Source organism: Chiroxiphia lanceolata, chromosome 9, assembly GCF_009829145.1.
Source record: "Chiroxiphia lanceolata isolate bChiLan1 chromosome 9, bChiLan1.pri, whole genome shotgun sequence".
Taxonomy (NCBI): Eukaryota; Metazoa; Chordata; class Aves; order Passeriformes; family Pipridae; genus Chiroxiphia; species Chiroxiphia lanceolata.
In genome coordinates this window covers 889,098-909,679 of record NC_045645.1, presented here as the reverse complement: position 1 = coordinate 909,679, position 20,582 = coordinate 889,098, and positions in this window count along the sequence as shown.

Genomic DNA, 20,582 nt, shown 5'->3' with positions numbered 1-20,582 from the left:
CCATATCAAATATGGATAGGATGACTGCTGGGCAAATAACTGACTAAAATGTTGATACTGGGAACCTCAGCAAGAATTGGAAATCATTAAAAATTAATCAAGGAGCTCTGACATTTGAACTCCTCATTGTTTCTTCTTTATGCCTTCACAGAAATGGGTTTATTCAAATTTATCTGCACGTCCCTGCAATTTCACTGCTGGTCATGTACTGAAGGGAGCTCTCCTGAGCACTGATGAGTGTGGGCTGCTGGAAACCATTGTCCTAATTTGCAGTAGGAAGCAGATCCATTTTAGTCTAGCATTAAAAGCAGTACACATAATTTTGACATTAAAGTGCTACCAACAAAGTCATATAACTGCTAAAAATAGGCCTTTTTATATGTGAGAGAGCATTCACAGGGTGAATGTAAAATCTTTTTAACAGACAAAGATGATATAATACCCCTGAGATGCCTATTTATTTTGATAGTTATAGTTGGGATTTTATTTGTACTGTGCACTGCATTTAGTTAAGGCAAAAGTCATACTAGGAAGCTGAAAATAAACATAAAACATAGCACATATGCTAACATCAGATTTCAGCTTGAGTAACTACGGTATAACTGCCTAAAATTTATTGTAATTTCAATTTCAGAATGTCCTCTTTACTTTGTTCTTATTCATATTCCTTACTTCTGCAAGTATAAACATGACTACATTTATGAAATAATTTATTCGTCGTATGTATATTTGCCAGCTCTGAACGGCAAATATATATATATTTATATATATATAAAATTATCAATATTACCTGTCTAATATTGATCAGTAAACTGGCAAAAAATATCAAACCAAAGAGCCATATTGGAGCACTCTAATACTGTAGAGACATGATTATGTTTAGTTATTATTTATGAAATAAGGACCAAAAGTAGGAATTTCCCTCTTGTGGAAAATAAACCCCTAACCAACCAAACAAAAAGAAACATTCCATTTCAATGGCTTTTTAAAAAAAAAACTTGACATTTTAGCTACTGATGTAATCTCTTCTGAATATATTCCTAACCTAAATAGACTGCATTTTGTGGAAGAGGAAAAAATCACAAGGTAGAACCCGTTTTGTCCTAATGTTCCCTCTCAAACCATAAAACCAAGAAAGGCTGCAGTGCCCTTGGTTTGCAATGGAAATTGGTTAAACATTTGTAGATAGTGAAAAGGCCAATAAAAGACCCAGCATTGCCTGATTCAGAGAAAATCAGTATAAAATTCTTCTATTCAAGAGAAATTATTTGTTTCCTTATATAAGTAACCAAGTCACTCGTATATTGCTGTTACACCCTAATTGCAAAGTCACAGACAAAAGGCACAAAGTAAGAACAAATATCCCTCCAGAATCTAACTTGTTTCACCACTCACCTGGGAGAAGGGAATTCTGGCTTCCAGTTCCTGCATTCAGTAATTTTGGATTGTCTCCATCCTGAATTCCTCCTCGCCACGTGGGATCCATCGACGAGCGCAGGCAGGAAGGGAGGGCAGGATTCCCACATTCCTGATGGTCCCTCAGCACCACTGCACCCTCAGGTAAAATCAGGCACCTGCTAAAGCTTGGACCAAAGGGCCCACTGGGATTTCCTGATGCCTTTGACTCTCTGGGGAAATAAGGGGGAGACCCAACGCACATAACAATAGTTTAAATCCATCTCTGAACTCCTGGATCCAGGGGCACAGCACAGGGATAACCCACCCCGGCTCCTGCACATCAGCACCACGGGGACCTGCCAGGGCTGCAGACGACCTGTCAAACCCTGCAGCTGAGCTGGCTGCCCAAGGACCATCTCCCCACACTTCCTGAGGAGTGTTTTCCAAAATGCACCTGCCCCAGCCAGGAGAACGCGGAGCGGGAAGAACTGTGCTCCATCTGTGCTCCCCCTGCACATCACAGCACTCACACACAGCTGGGGGAGGGCCTTAATGGGGCAAAAGGAACAACAATTTTATATAAAGAAATAAAGCAAGTGAACAACCTGTCATCTCCTCACTGAGGGGTACATTGTTCTTCAGAGTGGAAGGTACTTGGACCATTTACAAGGCATGGATTGCAAGCTGCTGGTCTGCTGGACAGGGATTTCCTGCAAGCATCTCATTCAAGTGCATAAAGCACTGTCTCTCTTCACACATTTTGATTAGGAAGTTTAATTGTCTGAACTGCTTTGTTCCCCACTTATGGTAAAAGCAGATTCACCACTGAGTTAAAGAAAATAACCAAATACATCACTGAGTTAAAGAAAATAGCCAAATATTGTCTCCCCAGACTTTTAAACCTTTACTCTTGGCATTGCTACCAATGAATAACAGAATATTGGATGATTGCTACAGATCCTTGGGCTGTTCAATTTGTAAGAAAATTTGAGCTCTTTTAAAGAAGCCTTTTATAGTTCCAGTAGAAGACACATCATAGTGAAGGCTCATTTTAACAGCTGGAGAAACCCACGGATCTGGCAACGTTTTTTCCTTTTTTTTTTTTTTTTTCATTTTTACACCATAGCTGTGAAAGTTTCTCATTTATTCTAGGTAAGAAGCAACTAAAAAACCTGTCTCTGATCAAGTGTGCTTATTTCAAATCTGAAACTTAAAGCAGTAAATTGTGCTCTGAGGAACATTCTGCAAAAAAACCCCAAACCAGAAATATTTAGTCTTATGTAAAAGGAGCATTCAATTGCAAATGACAAGAGGGGTCACCCAAATGTCACCAGAGGTTTCATACTACCTGCAGACTTGTTTCAGTGACACTTAAAAGCTAAATGCAGAATATCTATGAGATTTTCCTCCTGACCAAAACCTGGTTCTCCTATCTTAAAGAAATGTTTTCAGCACTCCTGTTATGGATTGAATCATTCATTAACTCTGGAAGCCTTCTTCAGGTTTGCTGAAAAATTAGATTTCTAATGACTTCTAACTAGATTACTAATGACTACAATACTGAGTTACTACCACTTTACTTACTGGAGTTATTTTTTCCCAGCATACACAGTATTTTGAGTGTGCTGTCAGAAGTTTTCAATAACAGCAAATGACAACTTTAGAACTTGGAGTTCTTAAAAAATGGAATGAGAGAAATATACCCCCACGAAAGCAGGAGGAAAATATTTTGCTGGGATCACAAGCTGGTCAAGACTTTCCCACTTGCAACCAAATGTTTTGGTACAAAACAAAGTTTCGTTCAATGGAACTGCTACGGAGCCTTGGTTTGGGAAAGCACAGCAACAGAGTGGGACACTGTGCTAAAGGTAAGGAAAATACACCCCCAAACAGGGTCTACAGCAACTGATTGTTAGGAAGGCCCCAAACCCCCCTTCCATGTTTTATAAATATATATTTTAAGAGAGACTTGCAGTTTTCAGGGTAAGGTCATAGATGTCTATAATAAAATATACTGAATACTCCAATCCCTTAGTTTTGCCTCAGAAACAGACTGAGGGCTAAATATTGCAGGCTGTGCAATATCAATACCAAGATTTTTGAGAGAGGTAGCACAGCATTTTTCCCATTCTTCCTATGTGGGTGACGATGAAATACCTAAAAGTTTGGCACAAAGTTGATTTTTTTCCTGTACTAAATAAAGTCAGATCACAATTCCCACAATAAGAGGATAACAAGGACAAAAGAAGAGTTGAATATTGTAAAAGTTCCAAAGACTGTGAATCCTTGTTTGTTGGAGGTGGCTTGATTTTTCTTGTCCTCTTCCTTTCCATGGATTTTTTGATAGCTCAGAAGGGAATGAAGTCTCCAAACCCAGGCCAGCACATCTGTGGCCCAGAGCAGCAAAGTGATATATGGTGCTGTGATAAATGATATCTCAGGGAAACACAGCAGGTATTTTGATGAGTCCTAAAGAACTTCCATGTGGAGAACAAACACTGTCAGAAAAAAGGGAGACATGATAAAATCAAAACCATTCTGGGGACATGAGGAAAAAAGGGAAGAGGGGGAAATGCAACAGTTGTCTTTAAAACTGCACTGAAAGGGATTCTTTCCATGTTAATAATTTTTAGTCAGGGTGTCTGTAGTTTTATTGAAACCTTCACTATCTGCATTGGACCCTGGAAACAGTTGAGTTAAAATGGATCACGAGTGGTTTTTTCCATTGGAATTCTGATACTCTGTGGGTAAGACCGAATATTACTTTTCAAGAACTAATAAAAATGCTTTCCTTCTTTCAGAAAGCCCCTCCTTCACTTCATTTTTTCTTCCCCAACATTGGTAGTTGACAGTAATGCCTCTTTTTTTCAACTTTTAAAATGTAAAGTTAAGGGGAAAATAGTTTCAGACCAACAAAATTTCCATTATATGAACAGTTAATTCAGAATTTGATGGCAGTCACTTTACTGTCCTCACTACACATAATGCCCATTTAGAAAAGCCTTAACCCTACAGTTATAGTAGAAGAAGTAGTGCTTACTTTAGTATTTCTTTTCCTTAATCCAAGATAAATCTCTATAATTAGAATTGACTGCTTTTTAAAGGAATAGAAATGGCAAGTGGCTCTATCTTAAATTAAAAGATCTATTACCTTTGGTCTTCTAATTCTTCTCAGCAATGTGTTGTCTCAGGAGGCACTTTCTCATCCTTATGAAAACTAACTTACTGCAGGTGGAGAGGGAAAAACACACCACTGGATTTATGTACTAAGCGACTGGATAAGGAAGATATATACAAGTTTAGAGCAATGGGAAATAATTGCCAAGTATGTAATGTATGAACATTCTATTAAAAACTTTCTGCAGCATAAGCTATACATCAAATAAGACGTTTTTATGGAAGGCTCAGTTTTCATTCCCTCATGCAAAGGGGACATAGGAAAGTAAAAAGCACAGACTCACCATTTCTGCAATCATCAGCTGAAGGCCTAAAAGCTCAGTGGCACTTGTGGTACCCCACAGCTTTGTCCAGCCACAGCCCAGAAACCCTCATGGCCTGCAGTGAAAAGGGGTTATATAGACTGCCAGGATATCATGGTAAAAGGGGTTATATAGACTGCCAGGATATCATGGTAAAAGGGGTTATATAGACTGCCAGGATATCATGGTAAAAGGGGTTATATAGACTGCCAGGATATCATGGCATGCATTTTCAGTTCACTGTTCATTCCTTTTGATCCCAGCATTTCCTTTTTCCCTGTGTCCCATAAGCTTCTCTTTTTAACTTCACTATGTTTGTGTCCCTTTCTGTCCTGCTCTTTGTGTGGCTGTAGCTTTAAATCTGGACCTTAAGGATCCTGATTTCTGTGCTCCTCAGACTTCCATTTCCCACACAGACAAACAGCAAATGTCTGCCAGAGGATTTGAGATTTCCCCAGACGTGTCACACCCTGGAATCAGGGAGCACTGGCAGCATGTAGAACAGGAACAGTGCTGGAAGCTGTCTGTTGGCTGATGCTTTGATTACAAAGCCATTTATATAACAGTAACCAACACCATTTGTCTAACTGCTCTCAGCATTCAGTGGATGGTATGTAGCCCATATTAAAAAGACCTGGATCCACACCAGTCCAGCTTTTTCTTACTCAAGATAAAAAAAAAAAAAAGAAAAAATGGTACTTTATGAAATGAAACACCGCCCAAACAGAAAAATAATTATCTCACTGGTCCCTCCTCCAAATGCTTAGTTTTATTCATTCTGACAATTATTTTGTCTAGGTAATATAATACCTTCTTTGTTTCAATGACTTCTGCTTTTCAGACCTGCATGTATTGCCCTTTAAAATTACACCACATGGCCACACATTGGCATCCAGTGGAGGGATTTTAGAAGTCATCAACAGGCCAAATAGCTTATGGTTGCTGAACACAAGGTATTTTGACTCTCCTGGCTAATTCCATTTATTTCAGCAGAGCTGTGCCAACAGCGAATCTGAGTCCTCTATCTAAATTTAATCTGTTCATTACCTCCAAAGACTATTGCAAATAAATAGGCAATCAAGTAGCTAGAAGGACAGAAAAGAGGGATATGGTGCATGATAGGTAACCCTAGAGAAGAGAGTCAGAGCACTGATTCCTTTCCTTCCAAAAAGTAGACAATAACAGTTCAAACTAATCATGTTTCAAATTTTCTTTTTTACATTTGAAACTCTGGAGACTTTATTCCCCTCACTCTAAAATCAGATCCCTGGTAATTGCCTTCACCAATAACTGGATCAACCTGCAGGTAAAAGCTGGATTGGGATGTGTAGAGCACAAAGCTCTGCTTTATCCAGCAGTGAAAGCTGCTCCCACACACACAGTGTGATTGTTAAGAAAGGCTTCACATGCCCTGACAATGTATTTTACCTGGTAAAACTGGTAAAACAAGTTCAATTTTAGCCAGTTCTTGGCTTCTTCACTCCTGCTACATTGAGAGTGACACTTGTGAAATAGGTATCTTTCCCCAGGGAATGAAGTTAAGAACAATTCAGTTTACAAACTCCAGGCTAAAAAGGACCTTTCTGATAATGCTTCCAGTCAGGACTGACTGGGATGTCTCTTTGCCTGGAGTACACAACTCACATCCACGCTCCTGGGGGCTCCTGCCAGGTGGCTGATATATTCTAGTCATTGCCAAATAAAATATTCAGAAAATTTCAATAGACATTGTTATTTAAAAAACTTTCCAAAGACATAGCAGAATGTGTCTCTGGGTCAAAGGAGAATCTTATCTCACTATGGTTTCTAAATCTGTAAGATTTTCTGAGGAATGGGGTGTTGAAATCTGATTGCTGAGGCTATGCAACAAGAATGAAAGATAAAGAGAAAGATTAAAGATGTTTAAAGTTCAGATGTATCATTACTATCTTTCTCAGCACATTGACACAGGGATTAAATACAGTTTCTTGGAAAAGTGAAAAAAATAATTTCAATACAGTCTAGTCAGAATTAGGTAATGTAAGGATTATCATCCTCACACCTAAAATATGAATATCTATCATACAACAGCATAGCCCTTGAAGTAGGATATTCAGTAATAACATTCCTAAAAGTGCCTATTTGTTTTTGATCAGACTTCGGAATTATTTATTTGTTTGTTGAAATTCTCCAGGGAAGCCTGTATTAAATTCTGGTGTCCTTGTGCTGCTGTCTCTACCTTCAGACTGTTCTCCTCCAGAAACTGTATTTGTTTTCTCCAGTGCTCATACTAAATATGCATAGTGCCATTCGAGGCTCTTCCATCTTACAGCAGCAGTGGAATTCAATCACAACGTGGGCCATAAACTCCTGTTTCACTTGATCATCTTGGCCAAAGCTCTGAATCCTCGGGAGCTCAGATACCTGACTCTACCATGGGCTAATCACCAACAAATTATTTGAGTTCACTGGAAGGAAATCACAACCCCTGTCAGCTGCAGCTGCTCCAGAAACCTGCAGCACAAATTTCCTGATAACCCAGAGGGGAGGGGAAGGCTCAGGAACAAACTCAGAGTGACCCAGTTTAAACAGCATTTCTCCTGAGCTAATACAGTTTTTATTCATAAGGCCATTAGACACCCTAATGTGGGTATTTGATCCTTTGAATAGTTCTATTTTTTTGCCTAATCATTCATAATGGAGTTAATTCCCAGACTTTCCAATAGATGTTTTTAACAGTTGAATACTCAATAAGAAAAAAGGTGCGTGGGACAATTGAGGAGGAAAATAGTGAACTGTAAAAAGGGAAGGGTGTTTTAGTCTAAAATACATTTGCATTTCAGAAGACTAGAGCAAATCGTGTGCACTTACCTGGCACTTGCTTTTTTAAATTTAATTAATGCTAGAAAGACACTTTAAGACATAGTGCTCTAAAGGTGCTTGGAAGGAAAAAAAATTGTCCCCCAAGTGTCTGATGTGAAGAGCCCCTAGGTGACACTCAGAGTAATGCACTTTTTGAGCACTTAAATTTACTAGTGTCTTTCAGTGCTTCATTAACATAATTCAACACAATTATAGATATAAACACTTTATAAGCACTTAGTACTAGGAGCATCAAAAATTGTTGATCTCCATCAGTTTATACTGAAAACAAAAAGCTCCAGCACAGCACTCCAATAAATACTTACAACTGTTCCACATTATTAACAGCATTCAGAGATGTGCCAAAAAGGAAAAAAAAAAAAAACCTAAACATATTTCCAAAGTGTTATTTGGATAAGTTCTTTAAAGATTTTACACATCCATGTAGCAGGCTACCTAAAACAATTAGAATTTTATGGAATGCAAAATCAGATTTCCTGAATTCTGCTGCTCAGTAACTAGCTGCAATGACTGGGTGAGTAAGTCAACAGTGTTTGGGGGAGAGGAAAATCGAAAATGGTGCCATTCAGAATAACATCATCACCTTATCTGTTATATTGACATGTTAGAGCTTTTGAAAGAGGATTAAGAATACACAGGCTGGTATTTAGTGCAGCCCAGCCCCAGTAATTCAGGCAGAACCCAGTGCAGGGATGTCATGTGACACTGGACCTAAGGAGGGTTTTTCCCGATAATGCTCCTAACTTACTGGAAAAAGGATTTGGGAAAAAAAGAGCCCCCATGAAATGCACAGTTTATTTTCTTGGTGCAGTGAGTGATTCTCCACTTGCCCTGGGCACTGGAGAGTCCTCCTTTAGGAGAGGAACGTTGTTCTCACAGAAGATGCTGCTGAGGACGAGTTCCAACAGGCACAGCTTGGCCAGCAGTGAACCCACAGCAACTGCATTCCAGTTCCATTCCCAACACCTCATTTCTCATCTGAGCCACAAATCCAGGCTGTGTGCTGAAAGTTCATTCTCTTCAATGTGGAAAAGAGCAACAGCACAGAGCTTAGGTCTGCTCACAGGACACAGCAATATCACCTCTCCCTCTCTTTTGATCCATGGATTTTCTTTTAATGGAAACCGTCTTTAATTATTAACTTTTTAATTAATAACTTCTGTGCAGTCCAAAATTTCAAATCAGGGTGAGGACTATGTAAACATATGGTAAAAGGATCTGTTTCTAAAGATTTATTTGAAATAAAATAAAATTAAAAAAACCACAGTGGTTTTTTTTTTCTCTTTTCCCTTCTCTCCATATATATAATTTAGCATGCATTTACTCAAGTCACAGGCTGTGTTTTGCAAAGCAAGTGAAGCAGATAAACCTTGATACATATTATCTCTTTGTATGTGGTAGGTCGGCTAAGTTTATGAATATTTCACCTGACAGTTACATTAATCATCTTAACACTTCACCATATTTTTGTCAGTAAAGGGGAATGACCATTGATCATTTTAAAGACCAGTCATCACATTAAGAAGATACTATCTATGTAAACTAAAACAAACAAAAGAATACCTAAAAGGTGACATTTTTCGAAGTGATCACTTACTTTCTCAAAGGGTTAGGCCCTAACTGCTTTTGAAAAGAACCCATTAGAAAGTGTCTCTATTTACCTCGGTAAGTGCTGGCAGTGTGCTCCTGCAAGATCGATCCATTTTGGTTCAGGATGTGGCTGATTTGCCTCGAAATTAGCTCTGTCATGGGCAATTGCTGAAACCCCGCTCGCAGAAACCAGACTGGAACATCTCTTTTTTTAAGTTTGGAATGATATTGGGAGTGGTGTATAGCTCAGGAGCCAAAAAAAAAAAAAAAAAAAAAAGAGAAGAAAATAGCTCTGAAAAACCCACCAAAAGAATAAAAGAAAATTGGGGACAGTAGGAATTTAGGATTATCTGAAAAATCAAACCAATTTTTGGGCACCGACCAGCAGAGACTGCAAAAACTGCCTTTCTTTCTCTGTCTAAAACTTGCCATCTCCCAATTTAAAACACTGTTGCAGCAAAGCACCTAAGCACTGCTTAAATCCTCTTGAAGTCAGAGGGAATTAAGTAAGTGAATAAAATTATGTGCATACTGAAGTACTTGGCTGGGCTGGGTTGCATTGTTGAATTTGGCCATGGACAATTTTAAAAGATTACTCCAAGACTGAAACTGTTATCTGTAATTTCCTTGACAAAAGAAGATGTATTCTGCCTTTCTTCCTCTAATACGTTTGAGACAAATAGGAGAACAGAAACAGCAAAAATTGGTTATTTTACAGAGGGACGGAGAGAGAGCCTCCAAGAGAAAAACTGCAAGCTGATTTTTACTTCCTTTGGATAAATATGATATCCTTCAGGTTCTCCATCTATCTTTTCTAACACCAATGCCTTCACAGCCAAGGGTTCTGTCTCTACCAAGCTGCACATTAAGTCTTTTAAAGTTTTGGGTGTTGCTGTGAAAAACATTAATGGTTAGAGAACTACCCCTTCTCCCCTGAATTCAGCTGCAGTGGAGGAAAAGTCTAAAACTGTGATTGAAAAAGCTTCAGCCTCACTACTATCTAACCACAGAGGCATGTCTTTGTTTGACTTAGTCTAATTCCTCCAGGATCCAGGAGTCTGCTTCAGAGCATGTTCAAAACTATTCCAGTTTTAGCAGTTCATTTAGTCTGTCTTAAGCTTGATAAGAATCCAAAAATTATGCAGAGGATTCCTTAAATCCTGAAGGGTGCAACACAGGGGGTGGAGAAAAAAATATACATAATATACAAACACAATTTAGTCTTAATGAAAACACAGCTAAATATTCTTTCCTAATGCATGCACTAAAAGGATGGTGGAACAGCCTAGAAGGGAGAGCACTCACTACAAATAGGAAATGTGTTAAATTCCTTCTTTATCCTGAGAGGTTTTACATACACATCTCACTGCAAAAACCCCCCACACTTAACCAGGAGGTTTCTCCTCCACGTGTGCATTTGAAAAGCAAACTGCCATCGTTCTGCTCTTTACAGAACAGTTCTGGGTGTACAGACAGAGGAGTCTGGAGGAAGCAGAGTTCTTGAAACACATCCTGCCATACAGCCTCACGTGTCTCTACTTGCCACAAAGATAACTTTTCTTAGGTTATAATTCCACCATGCTCTAGTCAGGTAATGTAGAACAGATCAGATGCCCAGGGATTACACACCTAAAACTCTGCTCCTGAGCAGAGAATGGTTATCATTTATATTTAACCCAACGATCAGACCCTAGATATAGCCCTCCTCATGAAACAAGTGGTTTCAGCTTAACAGTTGGCATGACTGCAATTTTTCTATTAGAAGGAAATGAAAGAAGCGGCTTTTTAATTTTTTTTAACAAAAATAAAGTGTTATTGTTACACTATACTGTTTCATCCACCCAATTCCACTAGTAAAAAATTTCTTTTCCATATGTGGTTCCTATGGTGGAGCAGTTGATTTTTTCCTAATATTTAATCTAAGCCTACTCTCTTTCAGTTTGAATCCATTCCTCCTTGTCCTGCCAGTCCTGCATATACTCATGTATAGCACAGTGCTGGATTTCTTAATAAAAGCAGTCCAGGAACAATCAACCTCAGCCCTTTGCTCATTTTCAAACCTTGAATTCATTCAGCATTCAATATAAATCACTCTCTTCCCCAGACAGTAAACATTTGGGATTCTCTGGCATTCCAAGGCCCTTTACTCACAAAAGGTCTCATTTTGTTCCACCCATAGGTTGTTTAGGTTTTTTTCTCCTCACAGCCTTAGTCACAAAATAACCTTTCACTTAGAAGAAATGCATCAATTGAATACATAAATACCAATAATGAGTATGAGGGGATATGTAAATGACAACATACTAAGACAATCATAATAGTTAAAACTCCAAATACATAAAGACACTGATGAAATGATTATGCCAGTGCTGAACCATGTACATATACACACCCTTATGATGGAAATGATATAATGTTACTTACTTGGTTGGACTCTGCATCCTGTGATTGTGCTTATCTCAATCAATCAAAGCGTTATAGTTTGACATGGATATGACAACAGAAGACAGTGCTCCAGTGGAAAATGTAAAGCAACCTTAATAGCAACACAATCAGCCCCACTTAAAGCATCATACAGTCATTACATTTTAGGAGGTAAACACATTTGTTCAGCATCTATCTTAATATTTTGCCTGTGATTAGCTCAGCTCCATCCCACTGTGTAAGCATGCCAATAACATACTGTTGAGGTGATATCAGCAGAAATGAAGCTTTGTTTTGTTCCATTGCTGGTTTTTGGAGGGGTGGGGGCTGGAGATTTTTGTTTGTTCTTTGTTAGTTTGGATTTTTGTTTGTCTTTTACTGTCAAGGGCAACAAGAAGCATCCAGTAAATTGTTCTATACTGGAGTCTGTGCTATACTGAGGTGCAGCCTCAACTACAGCCTGAATACTTATGAGAATCAGACACAGCTGGAGTTGAGTCTCATTTACCTTCCCTGTGCAACTGGATTTAATCCACAATTACATTCTCTACCTCTTTGTCCAAAAAGAACACATCCAGTGTTTGTTGATTTTTTTCTAAGATATCACCGTACGTAGCTTTTTCTTGTCATTAGGAAGACTGTCCAACAACAGTCTGGACAAGTGCCATTTATTTTAATAGGTATTAATTTTAAATACATTGTTCCACTTCCAAACCATCATTTGCTCAGGTACTGACTGGCCAGTATGGACAAATAGGTGCTCAGAAGAGAAGAGAAAATCCCGTCTTCCCTTTCCTTAAGCCTATCATGCGTTGTTACTAAAATCTGATTCTTCTCTCTTGACTAAGAGGGAACACAAATCTGCAGCCACATAAGCTTCAAAATGCTCTGCTGTGCAGATTTTTTCTCCCTTCTCAAATCACTCCTACCAAGCTACTTGTTCCTCCTCCATCCTCTCTCCCCACCACCCCAGTGCTGGTAATGAGCAGAGTGTGCAGGACTCCGACAGAGCGGCTCCAGCCAGGCTGGGGGAAGCAGAGCTGACAGAGGCACCACAGAGCTCAGCTCCAGAAGCACTGAGACGTGTCAGAGCTGCTGCAGAGCTCACACAAACACCAGGGTTGGCTCACACTGCAGGGCAGATTCCTGACTGAAACGGATGGGAAAAAAGGGCCGTGCAGGCAAGTGCCACCAGCTCACGGGCTGTGGGACACTGTGCCATCCTCCACTGGGCTGGCAGGTGAGAGGGGTTCTCCAGAAAAAAAACATGGCTTTATTAAGAAAAGGAGATTATTTTTTGTTGTCCTAAAAATGTTTCAGAATTTATTAAATTATCAGGTTTATTCATGTTTCAACTTTAAACTTGTGATATTTTTTTCCACCAAACGAACTCCTCCCGTAGCTGTTGCATGAGGAGGGGGATGTGGCAAGCAGTTGCACTGTATAATAAGCATATCATAGTAAGGGGAGGTAGAGAACTAAAAATAAACAGCAGTCTTAGTGCCATGAAAATCCACTGGACTATCTTAACAAGGACCCCCTGGATAGGTGAGACATGGCTTTAAGAAACGGCATCAAGATCTGAACATTGTCTACAGTAATTTTAAACACTAATGAAGCATTGCTGTTTAGCTTTGCATATCCAAATGTGAATTCCAGATCAGGATTTTGTAGCTGAGTAACTAATCTTTATTGTGGTATAATCGAGGTTCTGATTTTTTTAACATTTACATGATTGATTCATGCATACAAGATTAATTTGTAGGTCATGGCTTTCTTTGTTTTTAACAGTTTGTTCCTCCATTATGAAAAACTGCCGACCCAACCATTGCTCACTGCAAGGGAATTTAGCTTTTGTGACTTGTATTAGATCATATTTTCAATACTGAAAAATTACCTCGTGATTATTTCTGGTGACAAGTCTTCTACTGTTTTTTCACAACTTTTTTCAAATAAGAATAACAATTGTCAGTTGTCTAGATGATTACTTACTTTCTCAGAGCTCACAGGGTCATATTTGCAAAGCAAGTGACACGAAACTTCATAGAAAATGGAAAAAAAAAGGGCAAATATATTTCTAAGCAAAGACTTCATATCCTCCCATGTTCTATATTTGAGGCAGCGTAGGTGAAGGTTTTAGGAGTAGACAAATGCCTCTGTAGAACTGTATTCCCAGTCACTGCCTCCCAGAAAGGTTTTGCACTGAGCTTTTTTTGCTGCCTACATACACAATAGGGAGCAGGACAGAAGATATCAAGGCCATGGCATGTACAGTGTCTTCCAGAAGAGTCTTGGTTCAAGGCATGCCTGCATAATAATATCAACTAAAAAGGATAAGTCTACTCATTAGCAAAATATCATCTAAATCTCTAATGAAATTAGCAAGACAATAATCCTTGTTAGCACTAATTTTTACCTAAATAATAGAAAAATATCCCCTTTTTACTCTGTGGCATTTCCCTGAAGCATGAAGGACACCATGCTCATAAGGCAATCAGCAGCAGCCCTACATAAATACAAGATATATTGCCAGAGGACGTGGAGAATTCCACTCAGACAGTTCTTTTCTCAGGGAATCTTTTAGGATGAAGCCCTGGGAGATCTTTTCAGTACTGTGAACTGTTCCTTTATCTTCAAGCAAAACAACCCTAATGGAGTTTATGATCCTTAATAACTTGAGTTCTTCAAGAGTCCAAAAGGACCACTTTACAAAGTATTTTCTGGAAAACATATTCCTTGTAAAATTTGAAAAAGTTTAGGGTAATTTACTAGAATAACTGGAGAATTTACTAGGATAACCAGGGCTTCCTAGCAGTGGAACTGACTGCTTCATGTAGACTAAAAAAAAGCTTTTAAACATCAAAGCAAATGAATGGAAGAACAACATTTTATATCACCAAAATAATTCATTTTCCGGATTACGTAAATAAATATCCTAAACAATGGGAAGCCCCTCCACCTCAGAAAAAATTCAAATACATTTTCTGAGCTATTTTGAAATACACTTCACACACAATTGGATCAGAAAGAATTAAACCACCTGTTTTATCTAAAATAATAATAGTTTTATATATTTATATATTTTTATATATGTTTATATATTTTTATATATCTATATACAGTACTTCATATATCATATGATACTATATAGTATTATATATAATCTCATATATTATCTGATGACTTTTGTTCCCAGTGCATCAGTAAGTAACACACCTAAAGCAAAAGGATGTAGTTTCACACCAAGAGCCATGAACACCCAACTGCTACAGTGGATGAAGGCAAGAGCAGATCCTTTGGTTATTTAGGCAAGACCTTGTGAAAGAAACAGAACAATTTCCATAAAGGACAGATGGAGATTCAGACTTTGGACTTGAGGGTTACAGGCATTTCAGAGCAGTTCTCTACCTTCTGTGTCCTTCCCTTCCCCTTTAGGAAATAAGGTCTGAACTGTGCACACACAGGTGAGGAAACAGGGACATAACTGGGAACCTGCAAGGTACTGGAGAGTTAATATGGATCAAAGTATAACAACATTCTCAAGCCATTTCCTCACTCCATATTCACATATCTCCCCCAGGATAAATTCTGACCTGTCTGTGTACTGTCCTAGTTAGTCCCTGGTGCAGAGAGCTAAAGGCCAACAAGAGTCACCTCAGAGAATGCTCCATCTTAGAAAGGATTCAGCAAAACATCCAATGGTTTAGAACAGGGGCCCGTTCAATGAAGTGGTAATTCATTACTAAAGTCAGTGTAATCACTGATTATGCTGCTTAATGCAGCAGTCTTTTGTTTCTATCACTTTGGATTAAAATTTCCTATTTCCTAAGAAACTTCCTTTCCATAGTCCCTTTTAGAGACATCTGTCAGCAGGTCTTTGCCCTGTTTGCTGTCATTCATTCCAAACAGGTTCACTGACAGCTGGCAGGGAGGGATCCAGTCTGGTCTAGGGAAGCAGGAATGAAAAAAACAAAACCAAGATTACCAGAAGGTTCAAATTACAATTGCACTCAATGTGTGTGAACTTTCTTTGTAGGAGAGAGTTTTCAGATGAAGATTTCTTTACAGAAAAATATAGACATTTCTTTCAGATGACAATATTAATTTATGAGTGAATCCTGCTGAAATGAACTGGGCAAACTCATTGTTAAAAATCCCACACAGTAAAAAGTAGGGCTCAACCCTTTCTTGCTTTTAAAAGTGTTTCCCTTCTCTAAGCGCTTTGAACTTAGTCCCATTATAACAAATGTACTCATTAAAAAGGAAATCAATCCACATATTCAAATTATTGACATTCACCCTATATGGAAAATAATCAGGATTGCAAACTCAGGTCATGAGTACATTTTTCTTGTGTGTGACAGAGCTCTGGGGATCTTGTGATCACAGTTACACAATAACTCCAGTACACAAGAAACAAAGCCTTGTTATATTATGAAAACATCAACACACCTCAGACAATGGAATCAGACTTCACAGGTATAATAATTAATATGTGCAAAAAGGAGAACAAAAGATCAAAAAAACTTAATTAAATGCCAGACTTTACAAGCATATCCTCACCTCTGATACATGGACTTAAAAGCATGTAGGCAAGACTCACAGTAGGAACCGTTCTTTGGTTTAATTAATTACTGGAATAGTTAAATAGCATTGACTGAAGAAAATATAAGATCATTTAATGGAAATGAAGAACTTCATAACAACCCCCAACGTGTGCAAAATAAGAATTGCTTTGATCTTGAATATCTTGAATTTGATAGCTGTTTAAAACATTCTTTTAAAACTTCCAAGATTAATTCCAAAAAAATAAATTTTTAAAGAAAAAAATTCACATTTTGAGTAATTTAAGCAAAAATGACCAAACTATAAAATTCTCAAGAAGTCTAAAAAATAGTTTCAGATTAATTTTAAACTGGGAAATTATCTCAGATGTGAGCTGTGCAAACTGGAGCACTGTGGCAAGTTCCAATTCACACAGTCAGCTCCTCACAAAGCAGAAAATGCAAGGTTGCTTTGCCTTGGCACACTTTTGGGATAATATTTTCTAAATGTTTTCACTTGGATTTCTTTTCAAAAATATCAGGCACAAATATACATTTCTCTAAAACATCGTCAGGGTTTAGTAGAGCTGTGAATTAATTGCTGACACGTGTGAAAGACTAATGAAAGGATTTTAGGCGAGCCAGGTACAGGAGGACCCAGCCAAGGCTCCTGCTGAATTCCTGTCACTGGACCTCCCCAAGCCAAACCTTGGCTCCTTCAGTGAGGACACATCCAGATCCCAGACATCCAACATATCTGTTGTGCCAAATCCAAGATCAGCTGGAATTCCAATTAAAAAAAAAAATATGGCCCCTTTCCAGTCCCTTAATTAGTTGTTATACACCCTTAGCACTTGGAAGACTCTTCATGTGAGGACCAAAAAATTATAATCCTACTATATATATATATATATATATATATATATATATATCTCATTACACAAAACCAAACAAACAAACCCCCTCAAATTACTTTAAACTCAGGTAGAGTTCAGAAAGAGAACTGTAAGGGATCTAGACCCAAATTTAGAGAAATGCCTTTTCATTGGATTAGATTATATGAAGGAAATCTGAGATAACTGATGTCAGGGTATGCAGTTAATTAAGAACTGAGCTGGAACAAAGCTCATGGTTTTCAAATGAGAAGCTAATGTGCTGCCAGCTGGAATGTGCAGCCCCCCCATGGTAAGGCTGAAAATACATGTTTGTAAACTGTGTTCCTCCATGTTTTCTGTGCTCTGGAGAAACCCAGAACTGTAAGAGATACAGAGCAATACATCACAGTTAGTGCACAGTTAAAGAGAAGGCTTTTTTTAATTATTTTTTTCCTCCCCAGAAAGACAAAAGAGCTCCTTCCAGCGAGGAAAAAGGGAAAAATGAGGATGGAACACCACACCAAGAATACTCAATAAAGCTTTCTTCCAGTCAAAATATCTATATTTCTTATGCAAATAAACTTCTTGTCTGCTTCTGTATGGGTCCACCAAAATGGTTTAAATTTCTTACACAAACTGGACAGGAAGATGGAGTTGTTCAAGATGGTTAACTGCACTCAAATGTTACAAGAACAGCCAGGCCAAGCAGTAAAGGATCATCTACAAAGGGTACAGCATGGCCCCAAGTGACACTAGATAGAAGAAAGCATTGTGACAGCTCATCACTGAGCAGTCACCCCCCAAGAGCTGGGCTCCATGACCCTGGTGGGTCCCACCCAACTCTGAATATTCTGTAACTCTTGTAATTAGAGCAGTGAGAGCTCCCAGCCCACATTGATTTATCCTGGTGGACACAATGCTACTGGATTAGCTGCCTCTTGAAAACTACCTCCAATCTTCTCTGACATCTTGTTTTATTATAAAAATATTCTAATATACTTTCCATGAGCAGAGAATCTAATTATCATAAAAAAACCCTGTTTACTGGTACACAAATATATTATTATATTATTATATAATTAACTAAGAAACTCTTTTTTTTTTGAGTTTCCTTTACAAACTCAGCGATTTAAGAATCAACTTTAGAAATATTTAGGAGAGAACTTGGTGATTGCTGTTCATTTGCATATAGGGACTTGAGCAAAGACATCAGGTGTGGCTTAGATCCATTTCAAACAGACATATACTGATGATTGAAAGCTCTACCTCATAAACTTAATTAAATGATAAGATTCAGAGAAATATGTCAATAAAGAACAAACACTGTGGGCCTGAAGAACTCAGCACCACTGCACATATGCAGCAGACTGTGTGTTCATCACATGAGGTGCAACAAAGATACCATGGAGCTACCCCACGGAGGAATGCCTTTCTTAATCCCTGAAAAGGGCCCTTCCTGGTGGCAGGAAAGAAAAAGAGAACAAGGAAATCTAGAATTGCTAAAGATAAAAGGAAGCTGCACGACAGAGCCATGAAAAACAACCCAAACAACCCCTGTTCCTGCAGCTCAGTTTCAGCATCACTGGTGAGATACTGTCGTCAAAAGATCTCCTAAGAGATTAGATTAAACAATTTCTGTAATCAACAAATGGGATTTTGAGAATGATACTACTCAAAGTAGTAACAAATTACTCCAAATGCATATTACACTGTCTATTGTGCAGTCTGGAAAGAATATAAATTTTAATGAACAAAGGAATTTAATTTATTTCTAATTTGACATCTACAGTCTTCATTAATATGTCTGTTCCAAGCACTCTTTATAGAGAGGTCTAACAAGCAAAAATCCACTGATATTCATCCCATTATTTAAATTAAACACCTTCAATTCTGTTAGGTCAAGTCACTTGCATTTCTGCATTTACTAACTCTTAGCTAATCCAAAATGCCAGTAAGGATTTACCAATCCTAAAACTGAATTCCTCTGTCTATCTCTAAACCGTTGCAGTTATCTGTTACAGAATAAATTAGGAATAATAGGATTCTTGTTTCTCTAGACTGTAACTATTTAGTAATTTAGAGATAAAACCAATTAGTATTAGATCCTTTTTGCATCTCATTTTAATTGCTATTATATTGAATATTCTTATTCTTCATTGGGTAGCTCCACTAGCAGGATTCTAATATTACTGTGTGTTTAGTACTTTTTAACTATATGAAGTGATTCCAGTCAGGGTAATAATACGACCTCTTAGACGTCTTTGCCATCTACTAGTTGGCTAACACAGTAAGACTAATATTTAATGTTATTAATAATTCTCAAGTCAGGATTAAATAAGGGATACAAAAGGTTGCTAAATTCAAAACACTGATTAATTTTGGTAGAGGTATGCAAAGCAAAAGCTGGAACAATGCCTGGGAGAAAACTGTTGAAACATGCTGCAATTCCACTTCAGTTCTGTTCAACCCTCTGGTTTTTCTTTCCTGATAACCATTTGACCCAATTCCTGCTGTTATCCCACAGCTCCATAAGAACCAGGAAAGGTGGGATTTCCACCCCTCCCAGCAGGGATCCAGGACCAAGTGCTCAGCCTCGTGTCTCACAGGGACAAAACAAGGCCCAGGAGCTACTTCAGTACCTCTCTAAATTCAGCCTCCAGTGCAGGAAGAGAAACATCCCTAGTGCAGCTGATGCCTGAAATTCCTTTTCCTGCTCTCCAGTAAAACTGTAGCTCTGTGGTCTCTTCTCTTGTTGATGAGCCCATCGACTTCTCCACTAATGACAGCAGTCAGGGGGAAAACAAAAATCCTAATATGAGATGATAAAAGGTTGTCTAAGGGGGAAATCCAATCCCAAGACTGAAAATGCAGTGTAGACTGTATGCTAAAACATTATAGCTTTATGTAGCACAACTAAATATATTACTCTTTTTAATACATTGAAAGTATTCCTTTCTTGACAAAAACTTTAATCTTAGGGATGTCAGGACAGTTTTTGTTGGCTTTTACAGCCATAAAAACAATACTTGTGAGCTAGGAGACTGCCCCAGGAATGCTTGCTGATTAAGTCTATTTTTTTTTAAATATATTCTTGGTATTTTTAGCCTGAAAGAATTTTAGGTCTAACATTAGTTAAAATATAGCAATACATTATATGAATAGAAAACAGACTGTTGTTTGTTCTGTATATACATACATATATATATATACATATAAAGGCAGACAACATGGCTTAAAGAATGATTCATCAACGTCTCCATTGCCCTCAGTACTTGCAAATCCTCATTTTCAGGGAAAAATACTACCATGTTCTACAATTTCATAGATAAATCTATAGTATGCCTAGAAAACACAGGATAGCTGCTCTTCAGCCAGTGTCAGAGGAGCACAGAGGGTGAATAATAAACTAT